The sequence below is a fragment of the Schistocerca americana genome, chromosome 7, assembly GCF_021461395.2.
Source record: "Schistocerca americana isolate TAMUIC-IGC-003095 chromosome 7, iqSchAmer2.1, whole genome shotgun sequence".
NCBI lineage: Eukaryota > Metazoa > Arthropoda > Insecta > Orthoptera > Acrididae > Schistocerca > Schistocerca americana.
Window position 1 is genome coordinate 57,393,016 of NC_060125.1, and position 26,890 is coordinate 57,419,905.

The window sequence follows — 26,890 nt, forward strand, 5'->3', positions numbered from 1 at the left end:
TTGCAAATATTACCAAAGCTTTTTAGGTGTCAGCAGCAGGTCAAAATGCATTTTCCAGTAGTTATCAAATAACTCATCTCTTACACTCATGGTGCCAAGTTAGTCTCCAAGATGATAGTCAAGGTGAAAGTCCTGCACAATAAAACATTTTTCTCCAAAGGAGATTTCAGTTCACTTAGTAAATAGGCACAATGTAGCTGGGTGTCTCAATGTTGATTGTTTTCCTTAGCATATTAAGAAAAGTCCCGCCTCAGTGGTGGATTTGCCCCCATTGGTGCTAAGTTTTGTCCAGACTTTTGGATGCACTAAGAGCAGCATCAGTACCTGACGCATGCTATGTCTGACAGAACTGAGGGTCCTTGGTAGGAATGTGCCAGGGTAGGAAAGCAGCACTGTGGACTGAAGCACAGTAGTTAATCAGTACTCTGTGGGCAGTAGAAGTGTTGGTATTTACTCCAACCCCAGTCTTACCAGAACCTGGGAAAGCACCTAGTAACCTCCTAAGAGAACTGGATGTTAATGGTATTACAGCTCAATTCCAGGTAGATACATGGGCAGTAGTTCCTCTAATTAACCACCCAGTGCAGGTTATTTCATGTACCCAACAAAGGATGGCTTTGGCATGGTAAATTACGGTATGGGCAAAATACAGCTGTAAATATTTTTTGTTTTAATGTTTCTGCCACCACAGTGCCATTCCAGGACTGAGTCATTATTAGAGAATTATAAGTGGTTGTTCCGATCAACATTGAGCAGGGCCAAAGATTTTGCAGTCCATATTTCACTCAAGCAGCCCACTGTGTGTAAGTTTTGTCATTCATGGTTAGTTCCATTTACACTGAGTGTTGTGATAAAGGCCAAGTTAAACAGGTTAATTGTGCGTTTCTTAGCTAATCGATGGGTGATTATCATGGTTGTCATAGAGACAGCAAATGGGTGCCCCAGAGTTCAGTGATTTTAAGGCAACAGTAAATGCACGAAGTGAGATCACATGTACCCAATAACTTAGCCAGATGAAGTTTTAGCAAAGTTAGCAGGGTGTCAGAATTTTCAAACATTGAGTCTGAGGACGCGTACTTGGAGTTCTCTAGATCCAGGCATGCAGCAAAACCTGGTAATAAATATGCTTTTGGAATGCATGAATACAAGAAGTTGCCTTCTAGGGTGGGTCAACACCAGGAATATCAAAGATACATAGCACAACTAATCTGTGGTATTCCAAAGTGTGTAAACTATTTAGATGACATTTGGATGATGTATGCTATAAGGGAAGGACACATGCAAAACTAACAAACACTATTTCAGCAGCTGCTGGAGAATGGGGTCTGTTGTAACCTGGACAAATGTAAGTTATTTACACTGTCCCTACAGAATTTGGACCATTTGTTCAGCAAAAAAGGGATCATGCCAATAACAGAGCATGTTGGTGCAATGCAGAAGATGCTATCTCTGAAAAACTGAGGAATTGCAGTCTTTTCTGGTGGCAGTGCACTATTATGCCAAGTGCATTCCCCATGTAGCTCAACTCTCACATCCATTCAGCCATTTGAGGAAAAAAAGCATTCTCTTCATTTGGTCTCCAGAGTATCACAAAGCATTCTTGAAATTACTTGTAATAGCACCCCTGAGGGCGGACCTGTGCTGGGTGACAGTCATCTCGTGCAGGCTCCTAACCTGTGGAGCAAAATGTGATGGTACGAGATCAGGACCCTGCTCTCACATAAGAAAGCCAATTGCACATAGCAACCAGCAGCTTTTGCATCTAATACACCGTAGCAAGTTCAGCAAAATTATTCACAAATTGATAAGGAGGCACTAGCGCTTGTATACGGTGTTACAAAACTTCGTGCTTTCCTACTTGGGAAAAAGATCCAGTTACTTATGGACCACAAACCCCTCTTTCTCTTTTTAGTTCATGTTCTCGCCTTCCAGACAAATCATGGCACCATTTGCAATGTTGGGCTCTGTTCCTGAGCAAGTACCACTTTGACATTCATTTTAGGCTCACTGCATGGCATGCAAATGCTAAAACATTATCACACTTCCCCGTTATTCCCATTGTTGAATTTGACCTTGTGTCGTCAGTGTGTTTTACCCTAGATAAGCCTCTGCCAAGTGTCTTGCAAGATTTTCTGATCATCATTCGTGAAATACAGCGGCTACTAGCCAGAATCCCCTCTTTTGTAGAGTCATGTGAGCGGTATACAGTGGTTGGTGAATGTCTCGCAAAAAAATCAGATCCAGTGTTGCGAAAATAATTTGCTGTGGAACATAGGCTTAATGGTGTTAAAGGACTATGATACCTACAAATGACGCTGAATGTCATATCATCAGCCCATTTCTGTTTCATGGTCACATACTTCAGATGCTACTACATATATCCGCTGGGGGATGCCTTGGATGTAAACTTTAGCTACGTACAATGTTTATTGATCAGGGACAGATGGCATGATGGAACACGCAGTGCATATATGTCAGGCTTGTGCTCGCAACCACACCTCCCCAGCAAAAGTCTTTCCCTGTGACCCTAATCTGAGGAACCTTAGCAGAGAGTGCACATTGACTTTACCAGCTCTTTTCAGGCATCAATTTGGTGGTTAATGCATTCCTTGAGTTTCCTTTTGTGGTGAAAGTCTTTTAGTCTGCACACACTACGATGAGTGCTAATTACTATTTTTTCCATAGAGGGAGCCTCTCATACCTTAGTATCAGACAACAGATGTCAGAGTTCATTTCACCACACCGGACCAGTGGCCCTTTCCTCCTGACATCAAACTTGGAACTCAAGCAGATTTTCAGAACCTTAAAGGCACAGACGAGGAGGGCACTGGAGTCATTGCCTGCCGATGAGGCCATATCATCATTCTCTTTCACCAACTGGTTCACTGTAATGAACAAACAGAACCCAGCTGAGGTACAGCATGGGTATAGGCTGTGCATGCTCATCAATCTGCTGTGTCCTGCCTCCTGGACCCCAAGCCAAAATTACATACACTGCCACCAGCAGTGTCCCACTTTGTAGGCTTGCATATTCAATCATAAGTGGGATTGGGCACCGGGTGTCATTGTAAGGCACAAGGGGCACCAGCCATCTTTGTCGCAACTGGGCAGGAACACCTGATCAGCCATTAGAACCAGTTGTGGCCATTACATACAAAGGACCCATGCCCACACTTCGAGCCAATGCACAGGGCTTCCAACCACACCATTGTTGGTGCCCCATGCTTTCAAGCCATCCCTGCTGGCTGCTGGTGATCCTAACATGACACACTGAAAATGACCATGGCGTCCATGCCATCATTACCATCTATGGTAGCTGCTGACAACTGAGCCAGTGCCAGATTGGCAATTTGTGGAGGTAGTCTGTTCCTCCAGTACTGGAGTTGGTGACAGACTCAGTGTCTCAGTGACAGCTGCAGGCACAAGTGGCCCTGGCAGTAAATGAACACAGGCACAAGTGGACATGGCAGCAAAAGAACAAGGCAGCACATGGATGAAAACCACGGAAATTTAGTTCCCATTAGATTGCTCCAGAGGCTGAAATACAGCTCTGGTCATTTCAGAGCAGACATATGTTGTAAAGATTGGAGGGATTTACTATTGTCACAGGATTCAGACATAGATATTGCAAGGAACCCACTGGTGTTGGCCATACAGAATGGCCACACTGCATGCAGTGTGGAAACCGCATCTGTTGGCAATAAGGAAAGTGTGACTGCTTCCCTCAGCCAGTTGTTTTGATGTATCTAAAGCTTTCCTGTTATTGGCATAAGTATTCACACTCAGTGAGATGCTTGTTCTTCATTATTCCTCTCAGGCTTCTGTTCAGATTTTGTGCATACACTGGTGATGATTTTTGGCTTCATGTTTGAATTCTTCTCAGTTTGTCATTTGGGATATGTGTACAATTAGATGTACTCCCCAGAGGAACTGCCTAGTAGTGCCACCCAGCCTGGGTAGAGAATTTCAAAAACATCTAATTAATGACAGACAAGCTATATGATCATGTAGTTTCAGAGTTCAGCAGAGCAGTCCAATCAGTCCCACAGACTGATAATGAGAAAAGACAGGGAATTGATTTTTAATATGGACAATGGTGCGAGAGTGGTGCATATGGACTTCTGCACACATCCCATCCTATTATGACATTCAAGGTCAGAAGATATTTATTGTATGCGGTGGGCACCATTGCACCTGCAGTTTGTGGTGAAGTGGGCCACCTGTAAGCATATTGTGTGTCCACCAAGGCTGGGCAAAGCATGGAACACATGAGGCATCAGGAAGTGAACATCAGTAATGAGGTACCCGGAGAACAACGAAAGCTGTGGAGTAAAAGGAAATAAAGGACTGCAACTCTGGAAGGTGATGGTAATATCTGCTACAATTCCATTGAATAAGTGTGGAATGGGGATCCAAATGGGAAGCAGACTGACCAAACCCGACCATGCCACTGGATCACTACCACCAAACAGGAGGGGAAACATCCATAAACAAGAAGTCAGACTCAGATTTCAAGGGGGAAGTCGTCACCAGAGTTCCAAGGTCATGGAACATGTCAATACATTAAATTACAACACAAAAATAATAACATATTAAAAAAATGTTTTGAACCCAAATAAGACTAGCCATAAGTTTATGTAATGCAATCAACAATATAACTCAGGAATCAGCTTAATTTTTCAAGGAACCCCTCGAAAGAATAGGAGGTGGTAAGTGTTCAGTTTTGATTTGAAAGCTCCTGGATTACTGCTAAGATCTTTGAATTCATGTGGTAGCTTACTGAAAATGGATGCAGCAGTATACTGCACACTTTTCTGCGCATGAGTCAAGGAAGTGCTATCCAAATGAATTTATGAACTCGATATATTTTACAGTATTGTGAAAAGGATAGATTGCTACTCACCATATAGTGGAAATGTTGATTTGTAAACACAACAAAAGGACTGCTAAGTAAGCAAGCTTCCAGCCAAGAAGCCTTCTCCTGAATTGTTTCATCTGAACTGTGCATGCGCGCACCCACACACACACACACACACACACACACACACACACACACACACACAGATACAGGGGCGGATCCAGGGGGGGGGGGGGGCAATGGGGGCAGTTGCCCCCCACCCCCCCGGTTCGTGACCGATCTTTTTTTTCTGACTGCTTTAGGGGCTGATTACGTCGGCCTATCTAGTACGTTTTAATTGAAGTTGAAGGTGTAAACAATGGCACGCAGTTTAATGTAACAATTCAAATAGAGACCTTGAAGGCTCTTCCATTTAGTGAATAAACTACAGAACAAACAACTATACTTACAAATAAAATGATAATATTCGCTGAGGCATGAGCGATCTGTACCCCTTTCTTAGCACCTTCCCTGCAGTGCGTATGTAAGATTTTGTTTCTAGGGGCAATTTGCAAAGAGATGGTGTTGATAATTAAGCAATGAACACCGGAGGAATACTTGAAAATATTCTCATTAGTTGCAAATAGTGAGAACCTTACTACAGTCCCTTTTATTCTGCAATTGCACGTTTTCGATCTGGATGAATGCTTCAGTCAACGTCAAGTTTATCGTGATAACCCTCAAAAAAATTCGGCAGAAGAATATTACAGAGTAACAGTTTATGCTCCCCTACTGGAATTCATTATAACTGATTTACAAGAAAGATTCTCTGCTGAAACTTTGGATGTGTTCAACCTTTCTGTTTTCAGTCCAGAAAGTATTGTGAAGATCTCTGCACGTGAAACTGAAAAAATTGCAGAGTCCCTCACCAACTGCTTCGGTTCGTTGCTTGATGTGGACAATGGCATTGCTTCTCTCATGTTACGAGATGAAATGTTGTGGCGAGAGAAATGGAATCAAGAAAAGGAACAACAAAAAGAGCTTCCAACCATCGCCTTTGACATGTTGGCTAGGTGTGATAAGGATGCATATCCTATAATACATAAGCTTTTATTGGTCCTGACACCGTCCACATCAAAACCACCAACAAGCAACAGTACCTCCATTATGACAGCTGCCACCCATTCCACATCAAACGGTCCCTTCCTTACAGCCTAGGTCTTCGTGGCAAATGAATCTGCTCCAATCCGGAATCCCTGAACCATTACACCAACAACATGAAAACAGCTTTCGCATCCCGCAACTACCCTCCCAACCTGGTACAGAAGCAAATAACCACAGCCACTTCCTCATCCCCTCAAACCCAGAACCTCCCACAGAAGAACCCCAAAAGTGCCCCACTTGTGACAGGATACTTTCCGGGACTGGATCAGACTCTGAATGTGGCTCTCCAGCAGGGATACAACTTCCTCAAATCCTGTCCTGAAATGAGATCCATCCTTCATGAAATCCTCCCCACTCCACCAAGAGTGTCCTTCCGCCGTCCGCCTAACCTTCGAAACCTCTTGCTCATCCTTATGAAATCCCCAAACCACCTTCCTTACCCTCTGGCTCCTACCCTTGTAACCGCCCCCGGTGTAAAACCTGTCCAATGCACCCTCCCACCACCACCTACTCCAGTCATGTAACCCAGAAGGTGTACACGATCAAAGGCAGAGCCACGTGTGAAAGCACCCACGTGATTTACCAACTGACCTGCCTACACAGTGAAGCTTTCTATGTGGGAATGACCAGCAACAAACTGTCCATTCACATGAATGGACACAGGCAGACAGTGTTTGTTGGTAATGAGGATCACCCTTTGGCTAAACATGCCTTGGTGCACGGCCAGCACATCTTGGCACAGTGTTACACCGTCCGAGTTATCTGGATACTTCCCACTAACACCAACCTGTCAGAACTCCGGAGATGGGAACTTGCCCTTCAGTATATCCTCTCTTCTCGTTATCTGCCAGGCCTCAATCTCCCCTAATTTCAAGTTGCCGTCACTCATACCTCAACTGTCTTTGAACAACATCTTTGCCTCTTTACTTTCGCCTCAACTGACATCTCTGCCCAAACTCTTTGCCTTTACAAATGTCTGCTTGTGTCTGTGTATGTGCAGATGGATATGTGTGTGTGTGCGAGTGTATACCTGTCCTTTTTTCCCCCTAAGGTAAGTCTTTCCACTCCCGGGATTGGAATGACTCCTTACCCTCTCCCTTAAGACCCACATCCTTTCGTCTTTCCCTCTCCTTCCCTCTTTCCTGATGAAGCAACTGTTTGTTGCAAAAGCTTGAATTTTGTGTGTATGCTTGTGTTTGTTTGTGTGTCTATCGACCTGCCAACACTTTTGTTTGGTAAGTCTCATCATCTTTGTGTGTGTGTGTGTGTGTGTGTGTGTGTGTGTGTGTGTGTGTGTGTGTGTTGCGTGTGTGTGTGTGTGGGCAAGCGCGCGCCCGTGTGTATTAATGGTTTTATTTGGAATTAATTCGCGCGCGCGCGCGTGTGTATTAATGGTTTTATTTGGAATTAATTTTTTGGAAGGCAGGTACCAAAAAATTTGCCCCCCCCCCCCCCCCCCCCCCCCCCCGCCCCACGCAATCCCTCCCTTCCCCCTGACCGAGATCCTGGATCTGCCCCTGCATAGATATATACTACAGGCTAAAATTGCTACACCAAGAAGAAATGTAGATGATAAACAAGTATCCATCTGACAAATATATTGTTCTAGAACTGACGTGATCACATTTTCACGCAATTTGGGCGCATAGATCCTGAGAAATCAGTACCCAGAACAACCACCTCTGGCCGTTATAATGGCCTTGATATGCCTGGCCACTGAGTCAAACAGAGCTTGGATAGTGTGTGCAGGAATAGCTGCCCATACTGCTTCAACACGATACCACAGTTCATCAAGAGTAGTCACTGGCGTATTGTGACGAGCCAGTTGCTCGGCCACTATTGACAAGACATTTTCAGTTGGTGAGAGATCTGGAGAATGTGCTGGCCAGGGCAGCAGTCGAACATTTTCTGTGTCCAGAAAGGCCCATACAGGATCTGCAACATGCGGTCGTGCATTATCCTGCTGAAATGTAGGGTTTCACAGGGATAGAATGAAGGGTAGAGCCACGAGTTGTAACACATCTGAAATGTAACGTCTACTGTTCAAAATGCCATCAGTGCAAACAAGAGGTGACTGAGACGTGTAACCAATGGCACCCCATACCAGCATGCCAGTATGGTGATGATGAATATATGCTTCCAGTGTGCGTTCACCGCAATGTCGCCAAACATGGATGCGACCATCATGATGCTGTAAACAGAACCTGGATTCATCCAAAAAAAATGACGTTTTGCCATTCGTGCACCCAGGTTCGTCGTTGAGTACACCATCGCAGGCGCTCCTGTCTGTGATGCAACATCAAGGGTAGCTGCAGCCATGGTCTCCTAGCTGATAGTCCATGCTGCTGCAAACATTGTCGAACTGTTCGTGCAGATGGTTGTTGTCTTGCAAACGTCCCCATCTGTTGACTCAGGGATCGAGACATGGCTGCACGATCCGTTACAGCCATGTGGATAAAATGCCTGTCATCTCGACTGCTAGTGATAGGAGGCCATTGGGATCCAGCACGGCGTTCCGTATTACCCTCCTGAACCCATCGTTTCCATATTCTGCTAACAGTCATTAGATCTCGACCAAAGCGAGCAGCAATATCGCGATACGATAAACCGTTATCGCAATAGGCTACAATCCGACCTTTATCAAAGTTGGAAACATGATGGTACGCATTTCTCCTCCTTACACGAGGCATCACGACAACGTTTCACCAGGCAATGCTGGTCAACTGCTGTTTGTTATGAGAAATCGGTTGGAAACTTTCCTCATGTCAGCACGTTGTAGGTGGCGGCACCGGCGCCAACCTTGTGTGAATGCTCTGAAAAGCTAATCATTTGCATATCACAGCATCTTCTTCCTGTCGGTTAAGTTTTGCGTCTGTAGCACATCATCTTCATGGTGTAGCAATTTTAATGGCAAGTAGTGTATTATGTCCTGGCACAAGAACCCTCTGGTGCCGACTTCTCCCCTCGACCTCTTGTTTATGTATGCTGCCCCTTCCTTGTTGGTGATACTGACTTGTGGCTGCATAACTGGCTGTGGTCTTTTTGCCTCCCATTTGGATGTTCGTTCCATGCTTTTCAGTGTAATTGTACTGGATACTACTGCCACCTTCAGGAGTTGCAGTCCCTTATTTCCTTTCACTCTGTAGCTTGTGCCGTACTTCAGGTATCTTATTTTACTGATGCTCATATACCAAATCTTCATGGGTTCTGTGCTTTGTCAGAACCAGGTCACCCTTTTGACGGATTCTGGTGGCGTTTGCATCTCGGTACATACAGATGTTAATTCATGGATTCCCTTTTGCACCACATTGGAAGTGGTTGCCATACAGATCTACTTGGACTCTGCAGTCATGGTTTGCAATATCTATTCCCTCCTGACAGGCTGCCTATGCTGGCTGCCCTAACTGTCTCCTTCATTCCTTCAGCAACTGCCCCCTCCCTCCTCTTCCTCTGGGGTTTTAATGCTATCAGTTCTTGTGGGATGGTGCTTTCTTGTCTAGTCGGGCTCTTTTCATAGATCAGTTTCTTGTAGACCACAACCTGAGCCTTCTGAATGATGGCGCCCTTTCTGATTTTAGTGCCACTTAAGGCACTTTGGGCCATTGATCTTTCGCTTACTTCCTCTCGCTTCTCCTTTTGTTACACTCGTCGCCACACAGGGAACTCTGCGATAGTGGCCACTTCCTGTTGATTGTCTCCCTTTCCTGTCTCCCAGTGTCAGGTTATCCTACTGGGCTATCCATGACACTGATTGGGCTCTGTATACCCCGCAGGTCGTATGTACCCTTTTTGAGGTTGCATTGATGAAGTCGTATATGACGTGTCCATCAAGCTTTGCAATGCTGCAACTGGCACACCTGTCTTCTGCCACTCGTATTACCTTCAAAAGTCATCACACTAAAGCTGATTACTTAATCGAACAGAGCACGGGTGTGTATTAGAAACACCTTGTCTCATCCCTACGTTTTTATGTCCCTTCATCATGGGTGTGGCCTACTCTCCACACCTTACAGGATTGCTAACAGTCATCTTCCATCCTGAGCCTTGCCTTCCCAGACTGCCTTTGTATGGATCCATCAGTTCTCATAGAAAGCCATTTGACGCATTTTGTGATTGCATTGGCTGTCTGCCTGTCTTCCTCCTCCAGAAACAACAGGTTGAAGCTTCTCACTTAAGCTTTACCCCTTGTCAGGTAGAAGTCTACAATGAATCTTTTACTGCATGAGAACTACTTCTGGCCCTCTCCTCTTCCCACAATTCACCCCCTGGCCCTGATTCCATTTATAGCTGATTGCTCGAACACGCCAATTCTCTATAATGACAGGATCTCCTCCGGGTGTATAACGTACTTGGTTCCAAGGTGTTTTCCTCTCTCAAAGGGGGGACAATATTCTGGCCCTTTTCCTGAAGCCCAACAGCTACCATCTGATCAGTCTGTGCAACATCCCCTGCAAATTATTTGAATGGATGATGGCTTGTTGGCTCTGTTGGGTCCTCGAATCTCAGCACCTTTTGTCCCCTTATCAGTGCAGCTGTTGGGAGGGACAGTCTCCAACTGATCATCTGCTTCAGTTGGAAATCACAGTTAAGCAGGTTTTTCCTCAGGGCTGCCATCATGGTGCAGTTTTCTTCAATCTTTGTAAGGCCTACAACACAGCTTGATGCCATCACATCTTGCTTACACTCCGTGAGTGGGGTCTTCAGGATGGCCACCAAATTTTTGTTTGCTAGTTTGTGTCCCACCTGTTGTTCTGAGTTTGGGTTGGCACCATTTGCAGCTCTCTGCGGACCCAGAAATTGGCATTCAGTAGGGTTCCACATTAAGGGTTGTTCTCTCCTTCATCACTATTAATGGACTTATGGCCACTGTTGGTCAACTTTCTCTGTATGTGGTTGTAATTTGTATCTGGGCTAGTTCCCACTTGGTGATCTCTGCAGAGTGACAGGCTCCAAGGTGTCAATTGGTGCACTTGTGTGTGGTCTATGTTACAAGGGTTTCGATTCTACCCTCTTAAATTGTGTGGATGATGCATTTCTGTCCCTGTACTATGGTCCATCCTGATCTGGAGCTCTACCTTGATGCCCAGTGCCTGACTGTGGTCACCCAATTCTGTTTCTTGGGTCCTTTCTGTGCTGACAAGCTTACTTGCTTGCCCCGTATTTGCCTGCTGAATATTGGCTGTTTCTGTAAGCTCAGTGTCCTTCACTTCAGTGCTTGAGCCTCTTGGAGTGCAGGTCGTTTGACTTTTCTCTGCCTTTATTGGGCCTTAGTTCTGTGCTGTCTGGACAGTGGTTGTCAAGTTTATGGTTCACATTCTCCTTCCACACTGCTCCTCTTGTACTCGGTGCACTGCTCTTCTTGTAGTCATCCCCCCTCCCTCGCCCGCCACCGTGTGCAGCAGTCTCAGCTCCTGTTTTCTTATGTCATTGCTATCCCTGCTTTCCTTGCTCAGTCCTCCTATTCCATTGTTTTTTGTGGCTCTGGGATATTGCCTGCCTGCTGCCTGTACTTGAGTGGATTTACCAGTTGGGCTCTGCCTTGCTTCTCTTTGCCATGATTTCGATCTTCCCTTGTTGTCCTTTTCTCCACACTCTTCTTAATACCTCTCCTTGGTCAGCTCCTCAGCACTGGATTTGATGGATTGTTTGTGGTATCCAAAAGCCTCCATTGCTGTGATGATGATCCACTGTTTGTTTCACCTACTTTTACTGGAGTTTTGGAAAGCTATTGTTTTTCACACCAATGGCCCCAAATCTGTCAATTACATGGGATATGCCTTCATGTCTTCTGTTGGCACTCAATACCATCTCTTGCCTGCCACATGCGGGGTGTTTATATTGGAACTGATGGCCATTTACTGGACCCTTTGGCTTATTAAATGGTCCTCCCTCACCCAAATTTCGTTATGTATGGACTCAATGGGTGGCCTTTACACTACTGTGTGGTGTTTTCCCATCACTCCTTTGTCCTTGCCATTCACTACCTTCTTGCCAATCTTGATCGTGCTGCTTGTTTTGTTGGGTCCTTTGGGTACCTGGCCATATGGGTATCCTGGGTAATGAGCTTACTGATCATCTAAGGGTGGGGGGAGGGAGCCACATTCACCCCCCCCCCCTGCCTCCCCAGTCATTCTCTGACCCCTCTGGGGGGTTGATTTGCAGCTTCATGTCAAATTCCTTTTCACTCAGTCATGAGCCAACTCTTTGAGAGACACCCCCTGTCTTGTAAACTTCGTGCTATTAAGGGTTCTGCCACATATTGTTCTTCTTTCTGCTACGTTTTGGCCATACGAGGCTGACTCATGATTTTTACTCCATAATGAGGCACCCCCCTCCACCCATTACAACCCCCTCACCCCCTTCTGGTGCCCTGCCCCTGTTGTATTTGCAGGACCCTGTCACAGGATACAGATTTTGCTGGACTGCTGCTGCCTCTTGGTCCTTTGCACTAAATATAACATACCACTTTCCTTCTAATGAGTCAGATGACCCTCACATGGTTATGTCCATCCTTGGTTTTCTTTGGAAAAGCTGTTTATCTTCTCAGATTTAAGTACTTCAATTTCCCGCCGGAATTAAAGTACCTCAGTTAGCATTGATACTGGTTTTTGAGGCTTTCGGCATTGTCTCTGCACTGGCCAGGTTCCCCCTCCCCCCTTTTTCTATGTTTTATCTGGTGCTTTGTACTATTTTGTTCTCACTTTTCTTGTGTCTTCTTCCATTGGTGTTGTCCCTATTATATCGTGGGGTGTGTGGTGTGGTGTGGTGTGGTGTGGTGTGGGTGGTGGGACCTCAAGTATCTGGGGCACTCTTGCTCCCTCCTCCCCTCCCCCTCCTCACCCCCTTACTGCTGCTCCGTCATTCCTTCTGCCTCCTTGTTTGCCCATTTTCCTTTACCATCAATTGGACTGTGCCTTTGATGTTGTCCCTCCCTTAATTTCTGCACCTTGGATTGTGGGACCAATGACATTGTTGTTTGGCCCCCTCTTCGCTCCCCCTTTCCTCACTTCCAATCAGCAATAGAATGTACATAAAATTTACAAAAGATGTCTATTTTCTAACAGACCCAAACCTGTGTTATATATCCAAACTCAGTACTATTCTTATATATTAACTTCTTTATGTAGGTTAGCAATAATTTTTCAAATTTAGGTTGATTATTATATGGATGTTAGTCATTTTAATGGAATACCTCTTCTTTCAGGTAATGCTCATATTCTGTATAAATGTAATTTAGTGTTCCTCTTTCCAGCAGTGCATGGAACTTCCATCTTGATGATTGTTATTGTTACTTGTAGAGTCAAATCACAATTAAATGTTTTCTTTTCTACGGACATATCTTTCCAAGTTTTAAATATTGTTATTTTTTGTATTCATCAGTCTTCTGACTGGTTTGACGCTGGCCGCCATGAATTTCTCTCCTGCGTCAACTTCATCCTCAATTATCTGCTGGACATATTCCAATCTCTGTCTTCCTGTACAGTTTTTGCCCTCTATAGCTCCCTTTAGTCTCATGGAAGACAGTCACTGATTTCTTACGGATGTCCTGTCGTCGTGTCCCTTCTAGTCGGAGTTTTCCAAATATTCTTTCCTCTCCGATTCTGTGCAGAACCTCCATCTAATTTTCAACATTTGTCTGTAGCACCACATCTCAAATTCTTTGATTCTCTCCTGTTCTGGTTTTCCCACAGTCCATGTTTCACCACCATACAATGCTGTGCTCCAAACATATATTATCAGAAATTTCTTCCTCAAATTAAGGCCTATGTTTAATAACAGCAGACTTCTCTTGGCCAGGAATACCCTTTTTGCTAGTGCTAGTCTGCTTTTGATGTCTTTCTTGCTCCGTCTGTCATTGGTTATTTTATTGCCTACGTAGCAGAATTCCTTAACTTTGTCTACTTCATGACCGTCAATCCTGATGTTAAGTTTCTCACTGTTCTCATTTCTGGTACTTCTAATTACTTTTGTCTTTCTTCAGTTGACTCTCAGTCCATATTTTGTACTTATATTAGACTGTCCATTCCATTCATTGTCATAGTGATAAAGCAATACGAATGTAGCACTATTTACAAGTTTGAATTGAGTATGTTTCAGAATTTTGATGTGAGATGCAGTTTGCTTAATTAATACTTGAATTTTATCCCAACGCAACAATTTCAACATAATCTAAAATGCATTGTGTTTACTACACCATCTAAGCTGCTCAAGGAGATGTAAATTGTAACAAGGTAATAACTTTTCAAAATGGGTAAACTTAGAAGCTGTTTCATCACATTATGTATTAATTTATATTCCTTAATAGTGTGGTTGTCTTTTCTATTTTTTGCACAAGTCATGGTCATTGTTGAAGTGAGTTGCGTCTCAAGAAATTATTTTCAGACATGTTGGTAGTCACAGCATTGTTTTAATTACTATTAGTAATAAACCTTTTTTCCTTTATCATTCCATGGAAATATAAATTGAACATTGTAAAATTATGTAAGTGTTAATACCACTAATATTGTTCTGATGTCTATTCTTCATTTTTGGGTTTTATTTGTGTAGTGAGCAGAACTGAATTGTAGTATAGTGGTATGATACACATGTTCTAAAATAGTACTCCAATGTCAGACACATAGGATAATTCATTACTAGACCCAGATGAACCAGAACATGGACAGGGAGAAATGTCTGTCAAAGAAATGACTGGCATCAACAGTACTGAGCAGCCATTGAGAATGACTAAGACTAAATGTGCACAATAACATTTTCAGACCCTCAGGATAAGGAATAAGAAAGAAAATTACAATGTACATACAGATCTAACAGGATCACAATGGGGAAAGGTTCACCAACATTACTAACAACGATCTGATTATGCAAAACAAAGGAGACATAAAATCATTCCCTCTTAGAGATGGAGAAAATCTTGAACAAGTAAAAACATTACCATATTCAAAGCTCAGGTTGGGTCTGCAACATGGAGTAAAAGGCATTTAGAGGCATGCATCAAAGTAAACAGAATGGATTCATTTGCTAAGATAATAAACTTACAACTATCAGTATATATTTGTGCTACAGATATCAACAGTATTCAAACGCAAATTAATACTGATAAAATAGTTGATGCGTCTGGATGAGACACAGTACTGAATCTTTGCAGAGAAACTGGCCCATCTGTGTTGTTTGTTTCAGGACGGGTTACAATGCATGCCTGTTGCTGTTATTGAATAAAGTCACAGTATCACAGCTGACATCATAATATTAATAATTAATAGATCATAATAATTAATATTGTTTATCTTAAGAGCAAAAGCCAAGCAAAACCACAAAGAATTTTTTACCATAGAAATAGCTGGACTTAAAATAGCATATGTGCCCCAATTAAAATTTTGGGAAGTTTGTGTCCTTGTCATATAAATCAAACAGCTAATGTGAATTTTAGTGCTATGCTACATAGTTTAATTAGTGGCTTTCAGTTATCAGACACCATGTGACTAGAATATCCAAACAGAGATGCTTATTTGCATATCACAGCTAATGCAGTGAGGTTTTTCTGCTGTAAGTGCATGTCACATCATCTTGCAAATGAAATAAAAGTGACAAAACTTTGTCCTTTTCTAATCATACCACATTCCAACTCAGCATTGTCCATACACCACTAAATTTGATTCTTGATTTCCAAGAAGCATTTGACTGAGTACACACCTACACTTATTGTCAAAAGTACAATCACGAGGGATATCAAGTGAAATTTGTAACTGGGTTGAGGACATTTTGGTAGGGACACAGATGTTATCTTGGTGTTCATGTTGTATATTAAGCACATTGCAGACAAGGTTAATAGTAAATTAGGCATTTTGTAGGTGATGCATTTATCTATAATGAAGTACTGTCCGACAGAAATTGCATAAATATTCAGTCAGATCTTGATAAGACTTCAACACTGTGCAGAGATTGGCAGCTTGCACTAAATGTTTATAAATGTAAAATTTTGCACTTCAAAAAATGAAAAAAAATTAGTATCCTGTGAATATCAATGAATCACTGTAGAATGAAGGCTTTCACGACCGGGTGACATGGCTGTTGATATACTTTCTGGGATGGGAGGTCGTGGTCTTGGACCACGACCTCACATCCCAGAAAGTACATCAACAGTCAATGAATCACTGTCGGAATTGGTGAACCCAAACACATACTCATGTGTAGCAGTTCGTAGGGAATGAAACAGAGTGACCATAGGTTCAGTCGAGGGTAAAGCAAGTGGTAGACTGTGGTTTAATGGTAGAATACTGGGGAAGTGCAGTCAGTCTACAAAAGAGATTGCTTAAAAGTCACTCATGTGACCCATCCTAAAATATTGCTGAAATGTGTCACAGGTTTGTTTAATCCATGGGAGAGTGGTACAGAGATATTCAAGGAACTGAACTGGCAGACTCTTGAAGACAGACTTAAACTGTCCCAGGAAAATCTATTAACAAAGTTTCAAGAACCAGCTTTAAATGATTACTCCAAGGATATACTACAGTTCCCTAGTTATTGCTCACATAGGAATTGTGAGGATAAGATCAGAATAATTACTGCAGATGTAGATGTAAAATCCATTGAGTTAGAGGCTTATGGCAACTTGATTGCACTTTACTACATGGTACAGAATTAGGGTACTACATAACAGACCTAAAGTAGATTGACACAGTGGAGACTGTGCCTGAGAGCCACTGCTGGATATTGAAAGCTAACACCATTTTGATCAACTGTGTGTATGAATATGCAAAAGAAAGTCTGCCTGACAAAAGCTAATGCAAGAATATTACTTCCTGGCAATATGACTGGAATGAGGCAGGTATGCTAACATCACATAACATTGTCACAGTAAAACGTGTTAAGACAAATTCTTAACTTCAAAAAGGAGTATCAGCACGAAAGATAGAAATGATATATGGCAACAATTAACAATAACATATTCAAGTGCTCAAAACTGGGTGCAGGCATCTTGTAGAAAGTTTTCAAAGGAATGGAGGGGTTGTGACACACAAGGGCATAAAATGGGCTATTGCAGCATATTTTATCTCCTTTTATTCTACAGAAAGTGTGGCACCCACACTTACAGCAGAATGCTTAAACAACATTGGATTTTGTCTCTGAATAGCAAAGACTGGAACAGGAACCTGCAAGCTCCAGTTACTATGGATGAGCTTTATGGAAAGCACCAAAAAACAAATCAGCTGGTCATGTTATTTTGTTGGAGGACTTTTATAGCAAATTTTGACATGTACTAGGGAACACACTAGAAAAAAAATTGCATTGAAGTCCAGCAAGGAGGAATTCCTAGATGTTGTAAAGGTACTAATCTCAAAGAAAAATGAAACCATTGCAGCTGTTTATTACAAAATTTCCACAAGGAACATTAACAGATGACTAAAAACAGCATTGGCAAGAGTCTTGGGACACTATCAAAACCTTTCAGCTCCAGGATACAGAGTGACTCACACATTGGTGGACAATTGTGACCTTGTCCATCTTACTTGGGAAGTGCAGTCAATTTTATGTATTGTATTTCTTGATTTCCAAAAAAGAGCACATGAGAATAAATTCAAGTACTTTTAAAGAGGCAAAAATAAAATGTGATTTGATAGGAAATTAATAAAAATTACCAGTGTATGATTACTGGTAACCTTTTGCAGCATTTACAGTCACAGATAGTACAGTGTCAGGGTTGTCATTGGTTTGCTTCTCTCTATGCAGTAGCAATGGAATCTTTTCTCTGAAGATCAAAGATCACATCGATGGGGAACATGCAAGCAAGATATTCGAGGAAGGGTTAAGGAGCATTACAGAGAATGTCTTCCAAATGTTTTGGCCCTTAGTTTTATAAGGACATTGATTTATATCAATCTAGAATGCAAAATTAACAAATATGTCTGAGTCTAATTCACAGAAAAAAATTACATGGGGGAGGACACATTGAAGGAATTGTCAGCAAGAGTCCATCAACAATTAATCCATAATGCTCCTAAACATCCTGTGACAGTAAAATATCTTCACACACATTCGTTTCACATTTGGAGAAATGTTCAGGCAAGATTTTACCCACAAATGATTGATATGTTGCTAGCTTTCATCACTGAAACCTGCCCAACTCTTGCTAAGAAACATAAAATCAAACTGGCCACCTCAGGCTTATGCTAAGTGTATAGTGTTGGAGTGAACATTGCACACATACATCAATGCAAGAAAGTTATTAACATTTGGAGTTGAGTGAGCAAAAAATTCTCTATCATAGTGACAATTGCCATAAATATGTATGTTAACTAAGTTTGGCTACAAGATTGGAAATTTTTTCTCGATGCTAAACACTATGCCTCTGCCTGGCATGTCAGCCACTGGACATTTTTCCTTGCCAAACACAAAAGAACTGACACAAAATGTGTTCATTAAGTAAAACAACACTTTTTCAGAAAAAAAAGTTGGTTTTATTCCAAAAGAGCATATTATTTCTCATTCTTTTGGCCACAAAACCCTATTTTCCAACATTCTCTGTTCCATACAGTGGCCTTTGCCACCTTAGTGGGAAGGCCTGTATGCCTGCATGGTACCATCCTACTGGTCAATGTAAGATCCAACTTCTTGCTGCATCAATAACCTCTCTGTCTTCCATGTACTGCTTCTCGTGGAGTGCATCCTTCTTTGGGCCAAACAGATGGAAGTTAGAAGATGGAAGATCCGAGCTGAAGGGGGGATGAAGAGGAAGAGTCCAGTGAAGTTTTGTGAGCTTCTTTCAGGTGCTCAGATTATTATGAGGCCTTTAATTGTCATGGAGAAAAGAAATTTGTTTGCATGTGTGGCAATGAACATTTGAAAGTTGTTTCTTCAATTTTTTTAGGGTAACAGATACACTTCAGAGTTGATCGTTTCACCGTCTGGCAGGACATCAGACAGAATAACCCCTTTATCACCCCAGAAGACCATCATCTTGATTTTATGAGCTAAGGGTGCAGCTTTGAACTTCTCTTTCAGAGGAGAGGTGGTGTGGTGCCACACCATTAATTGCCATTTTGATTCTGGCATGAAGTGATGAACCCATGTTTCATCACCTGTGATGATATTAACAGAATCTTCCATTGGTTCTTGGTAGAACAGCATTATATTACCTGTGATGGTATTTGACAAACAATTTTCATGATCAGTCTCATAAAGTACAAGCATTTCTGCACAGATGGTCCTTCATTCCCTTTAATGGTCATCTGCTAGGTGGTGATGGATGCAGCAGGCACACACCTTTGAGTACCCCAGCTGATGAATGAGTGTGTCAGCACTACCAACAGAGAAGTCCAGTTGAGCAGTGACGTGTTTGAATGTGATCCATTGATCACTCAAATGACTGTGTCTGCATGTTCCAACATTCAGAAGTAGCGCCCGTGTGCGGCTGCCTGGCATGTGAGATATCGGACAGATTTGCGTGACCTTGTTCTGATGACAGATGCCTCGCCCAATGTGTCACCTCACTTTTGTTCACTGCCAGGTCTCTGTAGACATTCTGCAAGTGCCTGACAATATCTGTGGTGCTCTGGTTCTATGCCGAAAGAAACAGTGACTGCTTGGAATGCACTTGCATTTCAGAAGCCATTTTGAAAGCTACATATAGCGCTGCCATCTATCAGATCTTTATGAAACTGTAGGTGCTGAAGCAGGAATATTTCAAGGTGCCCCACAGCAAATCCTGTATTTTTCAACCAAAACTGGCACAGGAAAAAATTTGTTTCATTACTTGTTGAATGCCCCTCGTACATAAATTTCATTGAGTACTTGTCATTGCAACGTTGGAGTCTCAGATCTCGTCCATGAACCAGATGTGGAGGGACGCTGCACAGTTATGTGCATGTAATTCTCAAGACAGTTTAAGAAAGGAAAATGATGATAAAGAATATGGATTGAAGTCAGTGTTATTATATCAAGTAAAAAAGAAAAAAAAATGATGTTTTTTGCATCAGTTGCCTATTTTTGTGGTTGTTGCAATTATGTTGACTAGTTTCACTAATTTGTAACTGAAACAATTTCAAACAATCTTTTAACATAGGATAAAGAAAATGTTTTGGAAGAAGAACTAAAAACAACTTACTGGGTTGTTACAGTTAAACTGATGGTGTTTAGAGTGCTGCAGTGTGGGCTGTATACATAGGACAGGAAACATCACAGGTACATACATGTGGATGCTCTGTGGAATATGCTGAAAAAGTAACTGCTTGAGTTTGGAATTAAAAATATGATGTTGTGAGCAGTCAGAATGTGATTTGGGTGCAGGGAAAGGGGAGGGATGATCAAACACATGATAACAATGGCTCTGTCATGTTTATTAGGAGATGGTCACAAGTTACAGCATGTGTTCTGCATGGTTTCCTAATTAGCAACCTGCTGCATCCATAAAATGGCATGGTTGACACTTGATCATAGCATATCCATTGTAATCAGAGCAGTATATCATTATATGCTATCCTTCAGATGATGAAGACTCTAGTTACATCCCTGATACATGATCTTTCATACATCCCCACAATCAGAAGTCACATGGATTTAGGTTGTGGATCTGGAAGGTTACACATCTTGAAGCTGCCCACAGATGATGCTGTCATTAACAGAGGTTTCTTGAAGCAAATCTTACACCTGGCAAGCAACATGTGGTGCCGCCCCATCTTGTTTGAAAATAGTGGCAGGGACATAGTTGCTTTCTTGTAAAGCTACAATCATGTGTTGTACAAGGTGGTCATTATAATTTGCAAACATCATTGTACACCTAACAGGCCCATGAGGTGTCATCTCCATGAGGAAAAACAGACTGAATGAAGTAGCTTGTGAACCCACATCACAGTCATATAATCTGAGTGCAGTGAATGTTCCTGCACAACATGTGTCAAAGTAGAAATCTATATGAGACAGTTCTTTGTATTCATGGCACAGTGCAGAGAGAAATGTGCCTCATTCACCTGAAGAGTGTTCCCTGGCCGCATGTCATCCATATCTATGCATGTCAATAAATGAAGGGCAAAGTCACGACATTCTAGTCCATCTCAGGACTTCATCAGCGCACATTTTGAATCTTGCACAGATACCAGTGTAAAATGCACCACAAAAACATTTGAACTATTTATCAGGCCAGTGACAATTCCTGGGACACAGCTCAAGTACTGGCTGCAGAATTTGGGGCATATGCTGCACAGTTGGCTATAGCTGCAGCAACTTCAACAACTACTGACATGGGAATGGGCTGCCCCACTCTCACTGCTGCACCATCTGATTCACTTGTTTCATCAAATTTCTTGATCATGTACCTTAGCCCATTTATTGACCTGGGACCTCTTTGCAGCTTGTTCTATGGACAATATTCCTGTTACACAGTGCTGCTATTGCTGTCATTCTGATAAAACATCTTTACCATCTGTGCAATATCTTTCTTAACAATAGGCATTGTGTTTCATGTGGGAAACTTAAGTCTTCTAAACACTTTACAACAGTCACTTCACAAAAGAACTCAACATGTGACATGAAGCAACAAACAGCATACTGACATTAAAACAGGAAACATTTCACATTCTGACAACTTACAGTGTCATGTTTTCACCTGGTGGCAGAAAGTGGAACTACTTTTTTCAGTATACTCCACGAACACACTGATTAATGAACATATCTATGACATTTCAGCGTCCTGCAATCTATACAGGGCCCACTGCAACATTCAGAAACCATCAATCTAACTATACCCACCCAGTCTGTTGTTTATAAAAAAAGGAAAAAAATTGTGGATATAAACTGTACACTGCTATAGTCAGCATTTTGACTACTTCTGTTGTTGTTGTTGTTGTTGTTGATAAATGTAAATAATTTGAAGAATATATTGACAATGGTTAAGCTACGCAACAACATTTGTAAAGTTATGTAATTCATTGTGTTTAAGTTCAGTAAAAGAAAACTATGGCAAGTCACGGTGGAATAACTATAATATGGGAAGTTCTGATGTCTACTCTCCACATAGATGAGGTGTTGAGCAGCAGACAGGCACATTGAAAGGAGACTGTTATTCTGTTAAATATTATAATCTATCATACAGATTCTTTCTTCAGATAGATGTGCTTGCATGACCACTTTCACCACACACATGACCACTGTCATATCAGACGGTGGTGAGCAATGATGTCACCTGAGCTTTATAGTGGGGAGACAGAAGAGGCGTCAAGTAGAGAGGAGAAGGAATACCAGGGCAGGGATGTGGCAGGAACAGGATGGTAAGGTGCTGTTAGGTGTAGAACCTGGAAGCTGTGGTTGGGGCTGGAAGGGGATTGGGGGGGGGGGGGATAAGAGACAGAGAAGGGCTCACTGGTAGCATAGTGAGTGTGCCTTTGGGTGTAGTGTAGTGAGAAGAAGAAAGGGATTGACACAGGTGGAAACAGGGACTAGCAAAGATTGAGACTACTTGAGCTACAGGAATAAAGAATATATTGTACTGAGAGTTCCCACCTGCACAGTACAGAAAATCTCACCTTGGCGGGAAGAAACTACATAGCCCATTCACATTAATGTGACCACTTGTCCAAAGACGGAATAACAACCTATTACAGCAAAGATGAGTTTTTTCAAAAGTACGAACAGGGCCATGCTGACGACAATGCTGTTGCCATATGCAATAGATTTCTAGGTTGAGAATCGATGCCGCAAACAGTCCAGTTGAGGCAGTCCCCAGATTTAAACCTAATTGATAATCTGTGGGAGTTAGGTGGTAAGGGGAGTATGTTATACTCATTACTCATCCTTGTGCTCTTTGAACCATGCATGTACACTGTGAGCTGTGCGGCACATAGCATTGTCCTGCTGATAGGTGCCATTGTGCTGAGGAAAAACAAACTGCCTGTAGGGATAGGCATGGTCCCTAAGGATAGAAACGTACTTCAGTTGATTCATTGCAGCTTCCTGAATGATGAAGTGGCCCAGGAAATGCCACAAAAATATTCCCCAGACCACACCACTCCCACAATTGTTGAGGGTGTTTTGAGGTTTCATGCTGTACACTCCAACTCTCCGATGCAGCAGAAAATGTGATTCATATGAAAACTTCACCTGCTGCCACTCAGTGGACAGCTAGTTGCAGTACTAGCATGGAAATTCCAGCCTTCATTGTCGATGAACAGCAGTCAGCATAGGTGCATGAGCCAGGTGCCCGTCACAGAGGCCTAAACGCAACATTTGCTGAATGGTGGTTGAGGAGTTGCTGAGCTGTCAGTTGCTTAAGGGGGGGTAGGATGTCAAACGGGCCGACTTGGAGCAGGAGAGGCACCACAGGACATTTTAATTTCCACTGTCTAAAAGTTGTTGTTGTTGTTGTTGTGGTCTTCAGTCCTGAGACTATCCTGTGCAAGCTTCTTCATCTGCCAGTACCTACTGCAACCTACATCCTTCTGAATCTGTTTAGTGTATTCATCTCTTGGTCTCCCTCTACGATTTTTACCCTCTACGCTTCCGTCCAATACTAAAATTGTGATCCCTTGATGCCTCAGAACATGTCCTACCAACCGATCCCTTCTTCTAGTCAGGTTGTGCCACAAACTTCTCATCTCTCCAATTATATTCAATACCTCCTCATTAGTTATATGATCTACCACATTTCGAAAGCTTCTATTCTCTTCTTGTTCAAATTATTTATCGACCATGTTTCACCTCCATACATAGCTACGCTCCATACAAATGCTTTCAGAAACGACTTCCTGACACTTAAATCTATACTCGATGTTAACAAATTTCTCTTCTTCAGAAATGCTTTCCTTGCCATTGCCAGTCTACATTTTATATCCTCTCTACTTTACCATCATCAGTTATTTTGTTCCCCAAATAGCAAAACTCCTTTACTACTTTAAGTGTCTCATTTCCTAATCTAATTCCCTCAGCATCACCCGACTTAAGTCGACTACATTCCATTATCCTCGTTTTGCTTTTGTTGATGGTCATCTTACATCCTCCTTTCAAGACAGTATCCATTCCGTGCAACTGCTCTTCCATGTCTTTTGCTGTCTCTGACAGAATTACAATGTCATTGGCGAACCTCAAAGTTTTTATTTCTTCTCCATGATTTTAATACCTACTCCAAATTTTTCTTTTGTTTCCTTCACTGCTTGCTCAATGTACCGATTGAATAACACCGGGGAGAGCCTACAACCCTGTCTCACTCCCTTCCCAACCACTGCTTCCCTTTCATGTCCCTCGACTCATGTAACTGCCATCTGGCTTCTGGACAAATTGTAAATAGCCTTTTGCTCCCTGTATTTTACCCCTGCCACATTCAGAATTTGAAAGAGAGTATTCCAGTCAACATTGTCAAAAGCTTTCTCTAAGTCTAGAAATGCTAGAAATGTAGGTTTGCCTTTCCTTAATCTAGCTTCTAAGATAGGTCGTAGGGTCAGTATTGCCCCATGTGTTCCAATATTTCTACAGAATCCAAACTGATCTTCCCCGAGGTCAGCTTCTACCAGTTTTTCCATTCGTCTGTAAATAATTCACGTTAGTATTTTGCATCTGTGACTTATTAAACTGTTTGTTCAGTAATTTTCACATCTGTCAATACCTGCTTTCTTTGGGATTGGAATTATTATATTTTTCTTGAAGTCAGAGAGTATTTTGCCTGTCTCATACATCTTGCTCAGCAGATGGTAGAGTTTTGTTAGGACTGGCTCTCCCAAGGCCATTAGTAGTTCTAATGGAATGTTGTCTACTCCCGTGGCCTTTTACAAATAAATTCATAGAACTTTGTCAGCATGACCAGGAAGAATTCAGGATTCACACTCATAGCAGCAGAAGCTCAAAAACATAACAAAATATTTTTTTTAAAATGTGAAATTTCATCATTTTTTCACTTACTGTTGGCTGCCTTTGTTGCTATAGGTACACTTTTCTTCACAAGTGAGAGAGACTGTTTGATGGATTTTGCACAGCATACAAACCATACTTACAGGTGTCTGAAACTCTAGAATCTATTTAATTTATGAAAAAATGAATGAGTTGTTACGTTTTAAATTTTATGTTTAGAAAAAAATCAAATTTTTTAGTTAATTATCTCAATTTTTACCACAGTTTTAATACATTCGGAAAATTCTAGAATGTTGTACACCTGCAAGAATGGTTTGAATGCTGTGCAAAATTCATCAAAGAATCTCTCTTACTTGTGAAGAAAAATGTACCTATAGCAACAAATGGAGCCAACAGTAAGTGAAAAAATGATGAAATTTCATATCTAAAAAAAATTTATTATGTTATGTTTTTGCACTTCCACTGCTATGAGTGTGAATCCTGAATCCTTCCTGGTTATGCTGACAAAGTTTTATGAATTTATTTGTAAAAGTATAGACAGTAGAAAATAAAATGTCCTGTGGTGCCTCTCCTGCTCCAAGTCAGCCCGTTTGATGTCCTACTCCCCTTAACAGTTGCATGTCTATTCACCAATACATACATTTCCACAGCATCATTCGCCCCTGTCATCTGTGGCGTTTGGTGGACCACTGTTGCCTTGGTGTCCATTGTGGGTAAGGCCATTTTGCCATGCACCGTATGTTTTAACCGTCGCATCACATGAATGGTTTATAAACTTACCATTTTGGAAATGTTTCTACCATTGGCCCCAAAAGCCAATGATAATGCCGTTTTAGATGTCAGATAAATTGCTCAGTTTCCACATTATGATGATGACTGCACTGTTTTCCATGTCCTCATGACATTTTATGTATCCTCCACTGCTAGTGCTGCCACCTGCCATTTGTGAATGGTTACTGCACACTGACATTGAACGTAGGTAGTGGTCACATTAATGCGGGTAGACCCAGTAGATGGCACAGTCTGTGAAGCAGTGATAGTCAAGCCACTAAGTTGGGCAATGTATTCAGAAAATGGGTGTTCCAGCTGTTACCATTCAGACAAGTAGCTTGTGAGCAGTCACGCCGATCTAGACTGGTGCACTGTGGTTACAGATAATGTTTATCTAATTAGGGGTAGGGATAGGAGATGCCTGTGAAAAGACTGGAATAGGTGGTAGTGGGAGAATGTATGGGACAGGTCTTAAATCTGTCTGTTACAGGGGAATGAGCCATGGAGCAAGGGGTCGGAAACAGAGATGGAATAGGAATGAACAAAGATATTGGTTAGTGTGGGTAAAGAGCAGAATGCCACTGTGGGACAAGTTGGATGGATAGCGGAGAGGATATTTTTCACTTCAGGACATGGCCTTACATTGGCAGACCTGTGCCAGACAAGACATCTGCATTTTTGTGTGCTCATAAAAAATAAGATATTTAGATCATAATAACATTATTCCAGTTCAAATTACTCATTACATGTGTGTATTAGTGCATTTTTAAGCTCACTATTAAATGTATCACTTTTCTTTACACATTAGTCCAGAAAATGCAAAAAGATTTTAAGGTCAAGTAGTAGACATATATTTGTTTATGTTTTGCACAGTTAAGTTAAAGAATAACATTCAGTTGTTCTGTTTTTCATGCAACAATTTAATTTGAAAGTGTCCATTAATTGTTAAGTTCATATTTCAGGAAAGTACCTGAAATCTTGAGTTGTTTGAGTTAGAAACCTTCACGCTAGTCATTTGTCTACATACGGTTGGTGTACAGTAAAGTTACATTCTGTTGAGATGACGTTAATTAACAGATACTGCAGTTGAGTGGGTGATAAGTTCTTATTGCAAGTGGAAATAAATAACTTTGTAAATTGTATCATACACATGAAGCCCTAAGCTGTAGGCCTAAATTTTGCTGTTCATTGAGCAGTCTGCTGCTGACTGAAATGAGTTTCTTGCAGTCCTGAGGGTACTATAGCAGATGGGATATATCTGTGCTGAGAAATTCCTCATTTGTTCCAAAT

At 41.9% G+C, this 26,890-nt stretch overlaps 1 protein-coding gene across 1 annotated transcript in view; it reads left to right on the forward strand.

Moving 5' to 3' along the window:
* Positions 1-26,890, forward strand: part of LOC124622697 (clotting factor C-like) — a 66,263-nt gene that overhangs the window by 38,030 nt on the left and 1,343 nt on the right. The gene's annotated exons all lie outside the window — the stretch shown is intronic.